Below are 14,790 nucleotides of genomic sequence, written 5' to 3'. Positions count from 1 at the left end.
GTGGCGGAACCACTCAGTACAACTCTTCTTGTTCAATGCACCCATTGCACTGTGCACCTGTTTATTTATATCTTACACTGACCACCCTTGTATGACCTTCTGCTTCCCGCTCCAACACATTCCAAACCATTCGCCATTCTTAAAGAGAAACATATATTTTTTGTTACATACAAATGTCAAGTACAATGCTTGAACAAAGAATGTTACAAAACATAACAAAACAGTAAACCTTAATGCCCCTTTACTACACTTGTGCCGCTAGTAACTCCGATTCTATGTGCTAGGCATTGGTCAGTGGCATTGGGGAACAGAACTCTGCAATAAAAATACAATAGACAGATTAAAGAGCTCCCAGGCATTGAATTGTTCCTTACTGCACCTTGTAATATCTGACTATGGACATCTTCTAGCTTATATCAGTGATGACCCGATTGCGCTGAGGCCCATTTTGGAGGTTACAAATATGTCAGAAGTTCTAAAAAGTAAGTAACCCATTTAAGTATGTTTCCTTTGAAAAGAAAGAACATCTTATTCTATTATATACTATATATAATACAGGGGCACAATGACCATTTGTGCCCTGCTTGAGGGCCAAAAACATTAGGGTGGCTCATTGCTCTCCAGATAGAGCCTGCACTATATATCTTTATGGGAACGGGGGGATATAAAGTAAAAAAAAAAAAAGATTGGATACAAGGAGGCCAATTACCCTCTTTGTTCAGGAGCCCAGACAATTCTCAGTTGGCCCACAAAAAAGGGGTAAGTAACATAAGATGAATAAATACCCTATAGAGTTTCCCATACAAATGAAGATAGTATTATTTCTATATCCTTATACATTTTCCTTTTAACTGGAAGATAAAAAAGAGATGTTCCACATCGCAAGTAGTACTTCAAATAAGAGCACAGCTCTTGGCCTGTCGCTCTTTGAAAAACATTATGGATCTAAGGTCTGCAGGTGATAGAGAGATAGCGCTGCTTCGTGAGAATGTAAGCTGTGTCTACATTGTGGGAACGGCTTTTTTCATGAACTCTATACTACACGAGGAGGCGAGAACATAAAGCTTGGACACTCAGACAAAAAGAAGACCATTTAGCCTTTTCACTGAAGTCTAGGATCCTTGCTGAGGGATTATTTTATACAGGCCTCTGTTTTGGCTGTCAAGGCCTGGAGATTTTACTCAAAGCCAGCACCAGATGTCAGGCCTCAGAATTCTTCACAAATGATGACCTTAGTGGGTCAAGGCCTATACAACGTTCTTTGCCTCAAGCTGTGTGGAACAGAAGCTAGAGAAAAACTCTGCCTTAGCAGGCCTGTCTCGGTGACTACGTCCTCATTTTTTTCCTTGTAGACTCAAGTCCTTGTGAAAAACTGTGGTTCTGGGAGGAAAAGACAGGGAAAAAAGGAAAAAAAATCTCTAGACAGTTAACTTGTCTTATCCATTTTTTATTCTCCTCCATAATGAATTAATGGAAGGTTTTCAGGGAATGCAGACGACAAAGGTCCGAGGCATGTCTCCGCACCATCTACCCGTGGTGATTCACTTTGTCAGTGCTATTTGTTTTTAGTCATTGTATAGATAGCAACAATGGGTTAAAGCACCAAGTGGACATGCTGTGTGCACTCGGAATTGACAGTGAACTCCAGAAATAAAATATATACAATTTTTTTTATATACATCAGGGAATTTTGCAACTTTTTTGCTTACGGAAATCAATGCATGTTTTGTAAGTCACTTTAAATTTTTTAATAGGTTGCAACCGTCATGATAAATTACAAAATGACGCAAAAAATTGTCACCAACGACTGTTTTGTTGGCCTAATACATTGCACTCACATGCATTTTTGATTTATGGATTGACATATGACAGAGCAAGCTCTTCTATATAATGAAGCCTTATGAACTTGGTCAATCATGTACAGAGAGCCTGTAGGGCAGCATACGGAGTGCCCACAGCTTCATACTATATTCGTGCTACTGTGTGGCGCCATCTTACGGCACCATATCAAGAGGTTCTACCTTAGAAGATAGGTGAGAATACCTCTTCAAGATGTCATCCAATGGAGCATGGCACAGTATTGAAATTGGGGCATAGGGAAGTAAAGTAGGGCTTATAGCCTTTGACGGGTGCTGTTTTATGCCTCTATACAGCGTGATGTTTACGGAACTGTGAAACAGTGCTGTACATGTGCCCTATATTGTCATCTAGCCTTCCCAAAGAAGGCTTTTTGAGAGCTGTCCTGGTTTTGAAGATCTGGATGCAATCCCAGCCTTATGGATAATAAAAGAAAATTAACATAGGGCAAAAGAAACACTGGCTCTATTTTTCCAAAGTAAGCAATCTGTTTAGAGATGTAATTTTCCAAGTACAGCTAGAAAAATAAAATCCATCTGAAAAACGTAAAAAAAAAATCAGTCAATTAAAAAAATATAAAAAAATATATACCGGTATATTATATATAATAATGAATTATTAAATTGCTAATGTGTGGAGTTACAAAAACAAAAAGACCGCAGCTGCTGCTGTACCTCTTAAGGATGTGATTGACACATTAGCCTGACTATCTTCATGCCCTAGTCCCACCTGCCCTGTGGATAATTAGCACTCCTGTCACACAGGCCGTAGCCGGTCCCTGCACAGACTGTACAATTAAGAACCCATTTCTCAAACTATAACTTGCAGCATCATTTTTCTATGTGCCATGACAACTAAATATTTGTCTCAGCATTAATATTGAAGTTTAATACTTGAGAGATTTGGGTGAGTTTATCCTAATTTAATCTTTTGCCATAGGCAATCAATTCTACTTGTCACCTTCTTGATGCATAGCTAGAAAATGTACATCTTATAAATTCTCAGTTCCCCCATATATTATTAGCCTTCAATGTTAATTTGGGAGCATAAACAGTTAATATCATATTCCCTTACAAATGTAATTTTCATTCATCTACATTTATCAAAGGCTGCATTCTTCCTCTTACCTGTAATAAAGATTTGCCCGCATTTCTAGAAGTATTTCTATAGTTTTTGAACATTTTTTAAATTTCATTTCCAGAGACATCTGTCATTTTGCTATAAATAGATATAAAATTTGACATCTATCCAAAGAAACTAGGATTGTGCTTATCTATATATATACATATATGTGACTGCACTTCTCTGTATATCAAAGTCATCTTCCACACTTTCTCAACACGAGATGTTCGCTGGTGTCAGACTAGATATAGCTGATAATTATTATCCAATAATTGTATATGAAGTCAACATATTAAGCAGTGCCGTATACTGAATCTGTAATGGAACATTACTTATTCATGCTCTGAGCTTATTATTTAATTTCTCAAAATGAATTTCTAAAAATATAAAGTTTTTCTTTTTAGAGTTTTTGGAAAAAAAATAAGAAAAGCGACCCTACCAAGCAATATTAAATGATTCAATGACATTTTAAATGTATCCAGGCCACTCAGAAAATAATCTCACTTGATATTTAGGGTGATTTGGTTTCTTTATTTGGACCCTAAAAATTTAAATTGAAACCTGAATCTATAGTGCAAACTAGTTGTAACCGAATGACTAGCCAAAGTCTTTTGGCAGTCCACAAATGAGTCACTTGTGCCACTGCGGTTTATTCTTTTACAGATATTATAGTGAGAGATGAGGAGTATGAAGACCTTATTCGGACGACAGGAAACTGCAAGGCCCATAGAAAGAATACATCTTGAGAATGTGAAATTTGGCAAGAAGAGCATGATGTGAGTCATCCAGTAGCTGAGAAGCATTGAGTATTTCTCCACCATGTTTCAAGCTTGTCATGTAACCAAGGACATGTTTATGATAGAAGCAATTCCTTGTTCACAATGGCCAATATAAATCTGCATGAAGCTTGCCCGATTCAAAGGTCTTTCAAGAAAAGCGAACAAAAGGAGATGAAAGCAGATTTAAGTTCTCACCACCATTCTCTTCTACAAGGAATGGAAAAGGGCTGGGGATATGGCATGAGCCAACTTCTCGAGTGGTCCATTTTAATATTCTCAGTAGCCCTCTCTCCCCTTAGTTGATCCTCGTTCATCACCTTCATATTCTATGTAAGTAAAAAGGTAAAAGACACCCCTTTTATTTAGTTCCCCCCTCCCCCTAAATTTTCTGGAAATTGGCATCTTATTCCACTATTCTATTATTTGACCATTTGGACGCCAATACAGTGCCCACGTAGGTTCTTACGTCTTCACTGCTGTGCATAATGTTACCCATCCTACTTGATTACCCACCTTACTTCTTCTTGATTCCTGCCCCACCTGTGTAAGTTTCTAAGGATGAGCAGTGCTGTAAGATCTTCCGAGCAAAGGATTATTGTGTGTATAGAATTGTGGGAGGTCAATGAACATGGTGTAGTTATGGACCAGTAGAGTCCTTAAGAGTCCTACCATGTCACAGTCTTCAGGGCTGTATTCGACCACATAGGATTATAGAGATGATATGGGATAAAGTTAAGAACTTTAACAATGTTCCCATAATTAACAAGGTCTGTGGCCATGTATTTGAAATTCCCACAGTGCTTGTAGACCCAAGGTCAATATTTTGTGAACCAGCGACCCGCTGCTCATGTAGGTCAGACTACAAGACAAAAGCTCAGCGCAGCAGCTTTAACAGGAATAAATTGCCTGCACCAACATTTTAAGGAACAATTTATTCCTAGGGTGGCGCAGTTAACTCAAGCCAGCGGTCAGCAAACTGATGGATCTGTCAGCAATGCAGGATGCCTGTCAGTCAATGCAAGAGCCTGCTGTGTATTGTGGCGTTCCTTGTATTAACACCCCGCTAAGATAATTCTTTTATATGCGTTTTTTATGCCACCAAGAGGGTTTGCCACGTACTGCTGTTTTTTATCTTGTTAATTGAGTCATTTATTTCATTAAAAGGTGAAATTTTATCAGGCTTTGTATGCCAAATGTGAGAAGACACAATTAACTCTTGTACTGCTTTCTCTACAGAGTGTAAAGCACTTTATGCCGAGGATGGAAGCTACTGCTACTGATGATTGTCATTTATCTCCTATGGACAATATTATGCCATCTAAGGAAAGGAGCAATCCTGTATATTTGCTATTAGAATTACGGTAACTACAAATATCTGCAAATATAAAGTCTTGTCATTTTATACAGTAACTTCTCAAATATCTTGATCTTGGTCTAAGCAAGTGAGTCCCAAACTAGGTTCTATGATGGGTCTCTGTGGATTCTCAGACTTTAGCTTAGATGATGCTGTCACAGTACACTGCTAGCAGAGCCATGGTTGGACGCCACCATTCTGCATGCCATGCGTGGACCTCCTTTGCCATCCTGGTGTCTACCTGCGTGGTGAGCATGTGGCTGCTGCCTCTTCTCTTAAAGGACCAGTGCGTGACCCCTAAACATGTCATTCAACAATACCCATCCAGGCCTGCAGTATTAGGCATTTTCTTCACATAGAGGATGCTTAAGCAGTTGGTCTCCTATAGCTATTGTGACAAAGCCAGTTAGTGTATTCTGGGTCTGACCTTTTGCCTGTGTTCCTGACCATTCTGTCTTATGTGCTCCCTGATCTTGGCTCTGTGCATTGGAATTGGTAACTGTTTGCTGCTTGCCCTGATCTTCTGCCTGAACCTTGTTAGTGATACTCTGCTGCCAGCCCTGACCATTGCTAGCTCCCTGGTTACACATCTGTTCACAGCATCAGGTACCTCACTTCCACCAAGTGCAGCACCAGCAGCCAGACTACCATGACTATCCTTGTGAGTAACGGCTTGGAGACCCTACAGCAAAAACATCCATTTTCTGCTTGGAGGAGTCAAGTCTGAAAAACAGGGTACCCCAGGTGCTGCCTCCTTGCATAGCCCAGAGCCAAATTGGTGTGTGGCAAGCCAGATCCACATCTCTCTGCCTGATACATACATTAGTGCCATGTCCTTTTTCATGTTTGTAGTATTGATTGGGTAGATGAGATGGACAAAGACCACCTGGAGACGTCTATGACCCATCTATTTATATTCTAGACATTTCAATGCCGTTTGATATTGGATTGCTGTAATAATTGGTAATGAATGATCTTCGATTTGCATTCCTTATCTGCCAGCACCATTTAGCGACATATTAAGGGCATTGGAGATTCTAAAAAATTTGTGTCATGCATGATTTTTGTCTTAATGGTAACATGTTCTGAATACTAATGACATCACCTGGCCAATTGCAATCTACAGAGGTGACATCACCATAGACAACATAACCACTCTCAGTTGATGTGCCATCCATATGGAGAAAGGGTTCCATAGTGTGGTGTCTAGCGGGTTGGGACTTTCCAGGCCTGAAGATGTTTGGGAATCACTAGTTTTATGAAAATAGAATTTTAAAAGGTGACAACCACTGATGGCAGTTTTTACAGAGTGCACGGGGGCTCTCACCCAGTTTTCTACAGATCCTGAATGACATATATGACTTCATTGTTATGAAACTGTACATGTTGATGCTCAATTTCTTCAATTGCTTTATCTCAGTAAGAGCTTATTCACACAGGCGAGAATCTCACACAAGTTGTGTGCAGTGCAAGGCGTACAAAACTCGCACGAATATGAACTCTATTCTTTCGAATGGACTTATTTATACAAGCGTTTTTTTTTTCCTCGCAGCGATACTGAGAGGATAAGTCGCAGCATGTTCTATCGTTGGGCGTTCCCACGAAACGCCTTGCCCATTGTTTTCAATGGGACCTTAAAGGACATCGCATGGCACTCGCATGCCGTGCAACGTGCATGCGAGTGTGATGTTTTCCATTTAGGAAAGACTTGCGATCCTCTGATGTGCATGAAAGTCATGCCTGAGGATCGTAATTTCACATTTTTGAATGAAAAACGCCTTGCTTCGGTGTGAAAAATGCACATTGGCAAGCAAGATATCGCACTCGCCTGTGTGAATATAGTTTACGTCCCATAATAGTTTTGGCAGGATGAAGAGTGCTGCTATAGCTTAGTTAACCCTGTCCTGGACCAATTCATCCCTGCCTTGCACAATTTTGCTGAGTGTATTATTATATAGCAGTGGTCTACAAGTTGTGTCTCTCGGCAGTGGTATGACAACAATTCCCAGCATGCCCTGACAGCTGGAGAACCACAGATTGGAGGCCACTGTTATATATGATGGATTATAACTCCAGACATAATTATGTGAAAACTACATAAAAAGTCAACAGATCAGATAGAGCGCTGTTTTCATACATGGTCTTTTGATCCTTTCCTTGGTGTAAGGTTTCATATTCGAAGGTATTTTCTGCTTTATTTAACTAGTTCACATCTTGGTTGGGATGTATGCGGTGGCTGGACAGGTTGCTTCTTGCCTTGAATGGATAACTGTATGGATCTGGGCGCTCAGGGTGAGGCCTCTCTGTGTCTGGGCTGAGGCTTAACAACTGGCCGCAGATAAGACAATAAAGGAATTTTAGTCTTTCAAGGGCTTGTAGACTTTGATGCTAGTTAAAGCGATTTTCTATTTGTGTAAATGAAAACTTTTGCAACTTTTTAAAGAGAACCTGACACGAGGCTCATGCTGCCCGAACCATGTTGTGGCGTTTCAGAATAAACATACTTTGCAGTTTGACTCAGAAGGAAGTTGGAATGGAGCTTTAAGTTGAAGGGGGGAGACGCGCCGACCTCTCCCTGCCCGCATCATGCAGACTGACAGCTCTCTGCCTATACACTAAAAAGGAGAAAGCTGTCAGTTTGCATGATGTGGGAGAGGAGAGGCTGGCACGGCTCTCCCCTTCGACTTTCAGCTCTACTCCCGAGTCATACTTCAAAGTTTGTTTATTCTGAAACGCCGCAGCATTTCAGAATATACCATACATGGACGTGCTGTACATACCTGTCATGGATTAATGCTATCCATGGTTAGGGCAGCATGAACCTGATGACAGGTTCTCTTTAATTAAGGTGACCAGACGTCCCGATTTAGGCGGGATAGTCCCTCTTTGGGACCCCATGTGCCACTTTTCCTAGGGTCCCAAGTGGGACAGCCATTTGTCCCGCTTTCAGGTCATCTGTCTTGCTTTTGTCCCGCTTTCAGGATGCGGGGGTCACCATGAAAGTGATTACCACCAGGGGTGCCGAGGCTCCCCAGCTGATAATCACTTTGCGGCACTGCTGCGGGATGCACACACTAACGGCATTATGTGCACCCGGGATCTTCATCCCCTGACCTCTCCTCGTTGGTTCTGCAGGAGGAGAGAAGACGGGAAGAGGAGTCCAGGCGCACACACTGCGAGTGATGGAGCAGCAGCACTTTGAAGACAAGGAAGAGGTAAGTATATCGGTCTCGCGGGGGGGGGGGGGGGGCTGTATTACTACTGGGGCTACTGTGGGGGTCACTGTTACTTCCGAGGTCAATATAGGAGACACTATTAGTAATAGTGTCCCCTACATCAGCCCCAGTAGTAATAGTATTACTATTGAGGCCACTGTGAGGGTCACTATTACAACTGAAGCCACTGTGGGGGTCACCATTACAACTGAGGCCACTGTGGGGGTCATTATTAATACTTAGTCACTATTACTATTGGGGCCGATAAACGGGACACTAATACTACTGAGGCCACTCTGCACGTGGCAGCATACCTTAAGCTGACATTGGGTATGTTTACTTGTGGCGGAAATGTGATGCTGGTCAGGTGAGGCCACTACAGGCCTCTGGGAATCTAAAGCCAGAGAGCGCTGACTGTAAGAAGCCTTCGGAGGATGTGAGGGGAAGCGCCGCATAGAATGAAATCAGCTGCGGATACCCGGCTGATGTCCAGTCAAAATCTGCACCAATGGTACAGATTTTGATTGTTTATTGGATGTGGAAATGCTGCAGAATTTGCTCCCTGTCTTTCTTGAAATGGCACTGAACTTTTTATAACGACGTAGGTAAAATCATATGCTTGTCACTGGGATAATCTGGTCACCTTACTTTAAGATATCCTGTAGTTAAATTCCTCGTTGTATTCAAGTCTTCTGCTTGTTGTTAGCGAATTGGAGCTTGTATTGTTTGCATCCATAGGCTGAGAACTCATGGTCACCATGTCTATTAGACACAGGTATATGGTTAATTAGAAGAAGTTGCCCCTATAAATTGTTACAAGCCCTGCTGTATCTGTATGATTTGGATACCTTCAGGAAGATTTACACTCTATTGTCAAGATTTAGTTCTCTGTTTCTTCACTATGAAGCACCAATCCTTCACTCGTCAGATACTTCTGCAACAAATTCTCATTATTGTTGGATTTTTCCATGTACAATGAATGTTACAAATGGGGAATAAACAGAAAATGACATGCTTGCCCCTCTACAAAGTTGAGATTTGTTGTGTTCACCATTGTACCATGTTAATGTGATTGAGATGTGATGTCGATGATGATTACTGCTCAATTGTACTGTGATTGCCATGTACTCACAGACTTCAGACACCTCTGGTACATTGTAGTCAGAGCTGATGAGCCATTGTCTCATTCCTGTGTTGGCTGATGACACGGAACGGTATTCTTGGATGTCATCCCATAGGAAGAGGAGGTGTATGTCAGAAAGGCCAATTTGCTGGTGCCCTGCGATGACTTGATGGTGGACGTTGCAGTGCTAGAAGCGTGATGCTTACGGCATCTCTAGGTTAACTTTGGAGTTTGTATGTATAACCATGTATTTGGGGTGCCTCTGGAGAGAGTGCATGCAGCAAGCACTCATGAGTGACAGTGAATCATCCTGTAAGACTGGGCAGAGGTGACCGGGCTGTCACCAAGGATTATACTGGTAGGCTAGACGAGTGATTGTAGTCTGAAGACGAAAAAAGCCCATGAAGCTTCTGTGTGTGGACAGTGAATGCTACAGAGATCAGTCCTAGTGATAGAACCCCTTAGAAGGATCACTTGGAGATTTTGTGAGAGCTTTAGTGGCTAGTGAGTCTGAGAGACTATTGTAAAGGAACTGTTGACTGTGTATTGCCCTGGATCATTGTTTAGGCCCCAACATGTTGGGCATCATAATAGAACTGGTAACACATGACCTAGACTAAGGCGAAGTGGAGATTCAGGCTGAGAGGTACTGTATGCTGTGACTGGAAGAATGTAGGGTAATGTCTACAGTTAGCTGAACCAGTTGAGGCTGAACCATAAACCTCACAGAAAATGGCTATATACTTACTGACTAAGGAGGGCATATAACTGCATCCTCTCACCATGTAGGTAGCTGACTACCAAATAAGGGAGCTAACTACACCTTTGACGGACACCGATGAGACAGCCACTCACACAGCCTCTTAATATAGAGGGGGGTAGCTGCTTGGTGTATGCTCCCACACAGAGTGGATACAAAGTGGCAGACCTTCTGATACATGTAGTGCACCATGCAGACCAGCAACCTATTAATGACGCCATAATAGTTCAGCGGGTTGCCCTGCACTTCAAACAGTGAACCACATTGGTACTGTCACCCTGGGCATGTGAATAATAGATAATAAATGCAAGGCATTAGTTGGATTTTGGCCAAGATACATCAGCTCACTAAGGTTCCTTGCATGTAGTGAGTCCCTATACTTCTGTGATGTATGAACCATAAACTTGAATCAGCAGTTATTCTCTTCCTGCAAGCACCAAGTGGCGCCAAGTGGCTTCCTGCAAGTGGCACCAAGAAATAAATGATGTAAATAGTAAAAGTTACTAAGTAGTAAAAGTTAGTGTGAGGTTGGACTGTGTGCTGTGTTCAAAGTTAAAGTTTATGTGCTACTCTATAATAAGCTGTAAACCTGTGATAAATTGTGTGGCTTCAGTTGTGCTAAAGGGACCGCATTGGAAACATTGCAAGCATTGTTGGAGTACAAGCCAAGTCAACGCGACTGAGGTTGGACAAGGCGATTCTGGAAATGGGCAAAGAGAAAAAAGTTTGGCACCGTGTTCACCAGTTGAACAAAATGTTATTGCTCTCAGTAAGGCTACTGTCACATGGCAGTATTCTGGTCAGTATTTTGCATCTATATTTGCAAGCCAAAACTCAGAAAATGTGCGAATTTGTCCATTATTCTTTCTGTAGGTTCAACTCTTAGTTTTGGCTTACAAGTCCGGATGAAAATACTAAGTAGAATACTGCCGTGTGAAAGCTGCCTTTGAGAAGCAAAATCATTGTGTTTGTAGACCATTAAAAGGTATCGTATCTACAACATCATTTTGTTTCTCTTACGGATTAAACAGACAAACGTGATTTTGCCACATTTTGTGGCCGTTAAAATAACGGTCACAAAACGTGACAAACCCAAACCATTGATTTCAATGGTTTCATTTTGATTAGCAAGATTCTCACGTGTTGTTATTACTACCGGCGAAAAAATATAGGACTTGCTCTATCTTTCTCGCACATAGTGCAGGACCTATCTTACTTTTCGTGCTCAATAGCACGAAATTTGAATTGTCAAAACTAAAAATAATTTTGACTGGTTCATGCGATAATACGCTCCGTAGCGGCCCTTACTGAGAGCAATTACATTTTGGAAATGGGCACTAACGTGATGGTCACATAGGCCCTTTGGAAGTGCTACAGCACCATATACAAGTTGTTGTGGCAAACCTGTGATTAGACCCATTATGGCACAGAGAGCCTAAACAAGAGTCAGCACCTATTTTTGGGAACAACCAGACCTTAGGCCCAGTGTCCACTTGCATGCACGGATTACACTGCTGAATCCCGCAGTGGTATCCGTGCGGGCAGAGGCGTAACTTGAAGCTCCCGGGCCCCGATGCAAAACTTATAACAGGGTCCCCAACTATAATGCTTTATTCATAGTACTGGGTTCCCTATATGGAGAAGAGAGGCCTTATGGGCCCCCTAAGGCTCCTGGGCCTGGATGCAACCGCATCCCCTATAGTTACGCCCTTGCGTGCGGGCCCGAGGACATGGAGAGGGAAAAGACATTATACTCACCTCTCTGGACACTGTGGGACTCTCCGACGTGCTGGATCTTCTTTCTTCTGGCCGGCAGATGTGCTCGGGATCTTTTTTCTTCTGGCCGGCAGATGTGTTCGGCATGCCGGCAGCGTGCCGCGTGCATGCACTGTGCACAGCTTTTTAAAGAAACTCCTGCTCTCCCGCGTATCCGCGACACAGCACAAAAACGCTGCGGCTGTGCCATGGATACGGACAGCTTCCATGGGCTTCAATAGAAGCCGCGGGAGCCGTACGTACGGGAGACCCGCAAGGAAATGGAGGTATGCTGCGATTTCTTCCTGTGCGTGCGGCCCGCATACCGGGAAGAAATCCCATCTGCATGCTTTTAGCTGCCCTACAGATGCTAATGCATCCTTACGGGCAGCAAGACACACGGATCTCCCGTGTGGGGGCCACGCGCGGATTTCATAAATAAAATCTGCATGTGGGCATTGGGCCTTATTCCTCAAAAGAGTCTGTGCAAGTTTTCTATAACTTTTCTGTTGTATTGTTGGGGCTCATTCACACAGGCTTTCTGTGTATCCATTGTGTATTTGCGCTGGCCCTTTCTCTTCAATGGCCTATTGCGGTGCGCAATACTCACCAAAATAGGACATGCTGATTTTTCCCTTGTTCATGCGCAACTACACTCTGTAGCGGCGACCGTAGTTGTGCATGCACCTTTGGGAAGAAGGCCTTAGGGCTTAAATAGTCGAACATTTCTTAGTCCCGTTATGCGACGGTGAAAATCATGGCCACATAACTGGATAATACAAAACCACTGATTTCAATTAGTTTCACTAGCTCTTTTCTCGGGCGTGACTACACCTGCGAAAAAGATAGGACTTGCTCTATCTTTACAGCATGTAGTTCATACTACGTACGCACACGATGGTGTAGGACCTATCTTCCCATTATTTTTTTCAAAAGCCTGCGCTATGGCACGAAGTTTGAATGGCCAGATGGAAAAAGAAAAAACTTGTTTATGCGCAACTATGCTCCACCATTTGAACAGCATCGGTAGCTGGTGGCTTGAGACTGGATCTCGATTATGCGCTCCACGCTGGAACGCACTCTATACTACAACACGCATGCGCTAGATACGGCATGACGTGGTCACACTTGATGTTGACGTTACATCACATGACATTGACGTCATGACGCTGACGTATGATGCATGCGCACAAGCAGGTTACACAAACGCTGGTCTATAGTGGTGAACGCCATGACACCGCTGAAAAGGAGGTAGTGATTTACCATAATTACATTTGTATTGCAATTGGCCATTTGCTTTTAATTGTCTGTCTATATATACCGCGTTTCCGAGAAAATAAGACAGTGTCTTATATTAATTTTTGTTCAAAAAGGTTTAACTTTTTTACATGTATAGCTGCCTGGACACTATTTAAATTGACTTTTTAAATTAACTCTTAGCAGGGCTTAATTTTGGGGTAGGGCTTATATTTCAAGCATCCTCAAAAAGCCTGAAAAATCGTTTTGCATCCTCAAAAATTCTGGAAAATCATGCTATGTCTTATTTTAGTTCTATGTTTGATAATACCTGTATATTTGATAAAGACGTTACAAATCGAAACGTTATTCTATTACTTGGGAAGATTAAAGATTTACTTTGAAAACTGCACCTTGGATGCTGCCACTTCTATATCAATATACTATGCTCCATAGCGGGAAGCGTAGTTGTGCATACAGCTGTGTGCAACCACCCTAGATCAGGACATTCTGCTTTTTTTCATGCGACTGAACATTGCGTGAAAGAATGCGCACATGTGAACAAACCGATTGAAATCAATGGGTTCTGTTCAGCGCTTAATACGCTGCATACATACACAATCAGGTGAATGAGGCCCAGCACTTAATTCCTGTGGTAATCCTATTCACCATTAAGAAAGATCTGTATTGTTTGGGCTGTGGATTTTTAGACACCCAATCTAAGGGCAGCGTCATACGAGCGTTTTGCAAAATAATCTCGCTCCTGCACAACTTTTTTGCGCAGGGTACGAGTATACTTTTTGCGCGTGCCTGTGCAAATACTATGCGTATTTGCACAGGCACCACTAGTTCACACTGTGTCTGTGTGTTGGGGGGGGGGGGGGAATCACCCCAAACTGATGATTGTCAAACGAGGTGTTGGTGTTCATGGGTATGCGCAGCATTTAGCGCATACCTGTGCATACATATGTGTGCATTTGTGCACTTCCTATAAAGCTCTATGGACCTCTTTAGCATGCAAACATGCACAAAATAGAGCAGGTCCTATTTTTGCGCTCCCAAGAACCATCGGGAATAAAAGAGAAATAATTTATTGAAATCAATGGGTTCTATTTTTCGCGTTTTGGGCACCGTATTTTTTCACACACTAAAATATGCTCTTCTGAAGGACCCCTAAGGCCAGCTTCAGATGAGCTTATACGCAAATATGCTCGCCTTAGTGCAATGTGGTTGTGCAATGAATGAGGTTGATTTGTGCGCGTATCCGCACATACTACTGTACTTTTTGTGTACACAGGGCGCTCAACTCACCCCTGTTCTGATTTAAAAGGCTATTAAGCCTAATGAGGTGCAGATGTGTTCTCATTTCCAGGGAATTGCGCAGTGTATTGCACATTTGCACGCTTCCATGGGGCCATTGATGCACAAATACGCAGGAAATTACTGGTAGGGGATCAAAGCCATCAAATTCAATGGATTCTATTCTCTGCGTATTTCACTGGCAAATTTTGCGCACGCAAATGCGTTCGTCTGAAGGAGCCGTAATACTACTTACGTAGTAGGAGACAGATTGGATTGGGATGGGATTA

General features: G+C 42.4%; 1 long non-coding RNA gene across 1 annotated transcript in view; it reads left to right on the top strand.

Annotated features, from left to right (window-relative positions):
* The first annotated feature begins 227 nt into the window (after positions 1–227).
* LOC136631528 (uncharacterized) overlaps positions 228–14,790 on the top strand; it is a 33,181-nt gene continuing 18,618 nt past the window's right edge. The window contains exons 1-3 of the long non-coding RNA XR_010793046.1: positions 228–482; positions 3,643–3,755; positions 4,995–5,119. This is a non-coding gene — a long non-coding RNA (uncharacterized lncRNA). The remainder of the gene's footprint in view (positions 483–3,642; positions 3,756–4,994; positions 5,120–14,790) is intronic.

This window comes from Eleutherodactylus coqui, chromosome 6 (genome assembly GCF_035609145.1).
Source record: "Eleutherodactylus coqui strain aEleCoq1 chromosome 6, aEleCoq1.hap1, whole genome shotgun sequence".
NCBI classification, from domain to species: Eukaryota; Metazoa; Chordata; class Amphibia; order Anura; family Eleutherodactylidae; genus Eleutherodactylus; species Eleutherodactylus coqui.
This window is presented reverse-complemented; position numbering and strand designations above follow the sequence as displayed.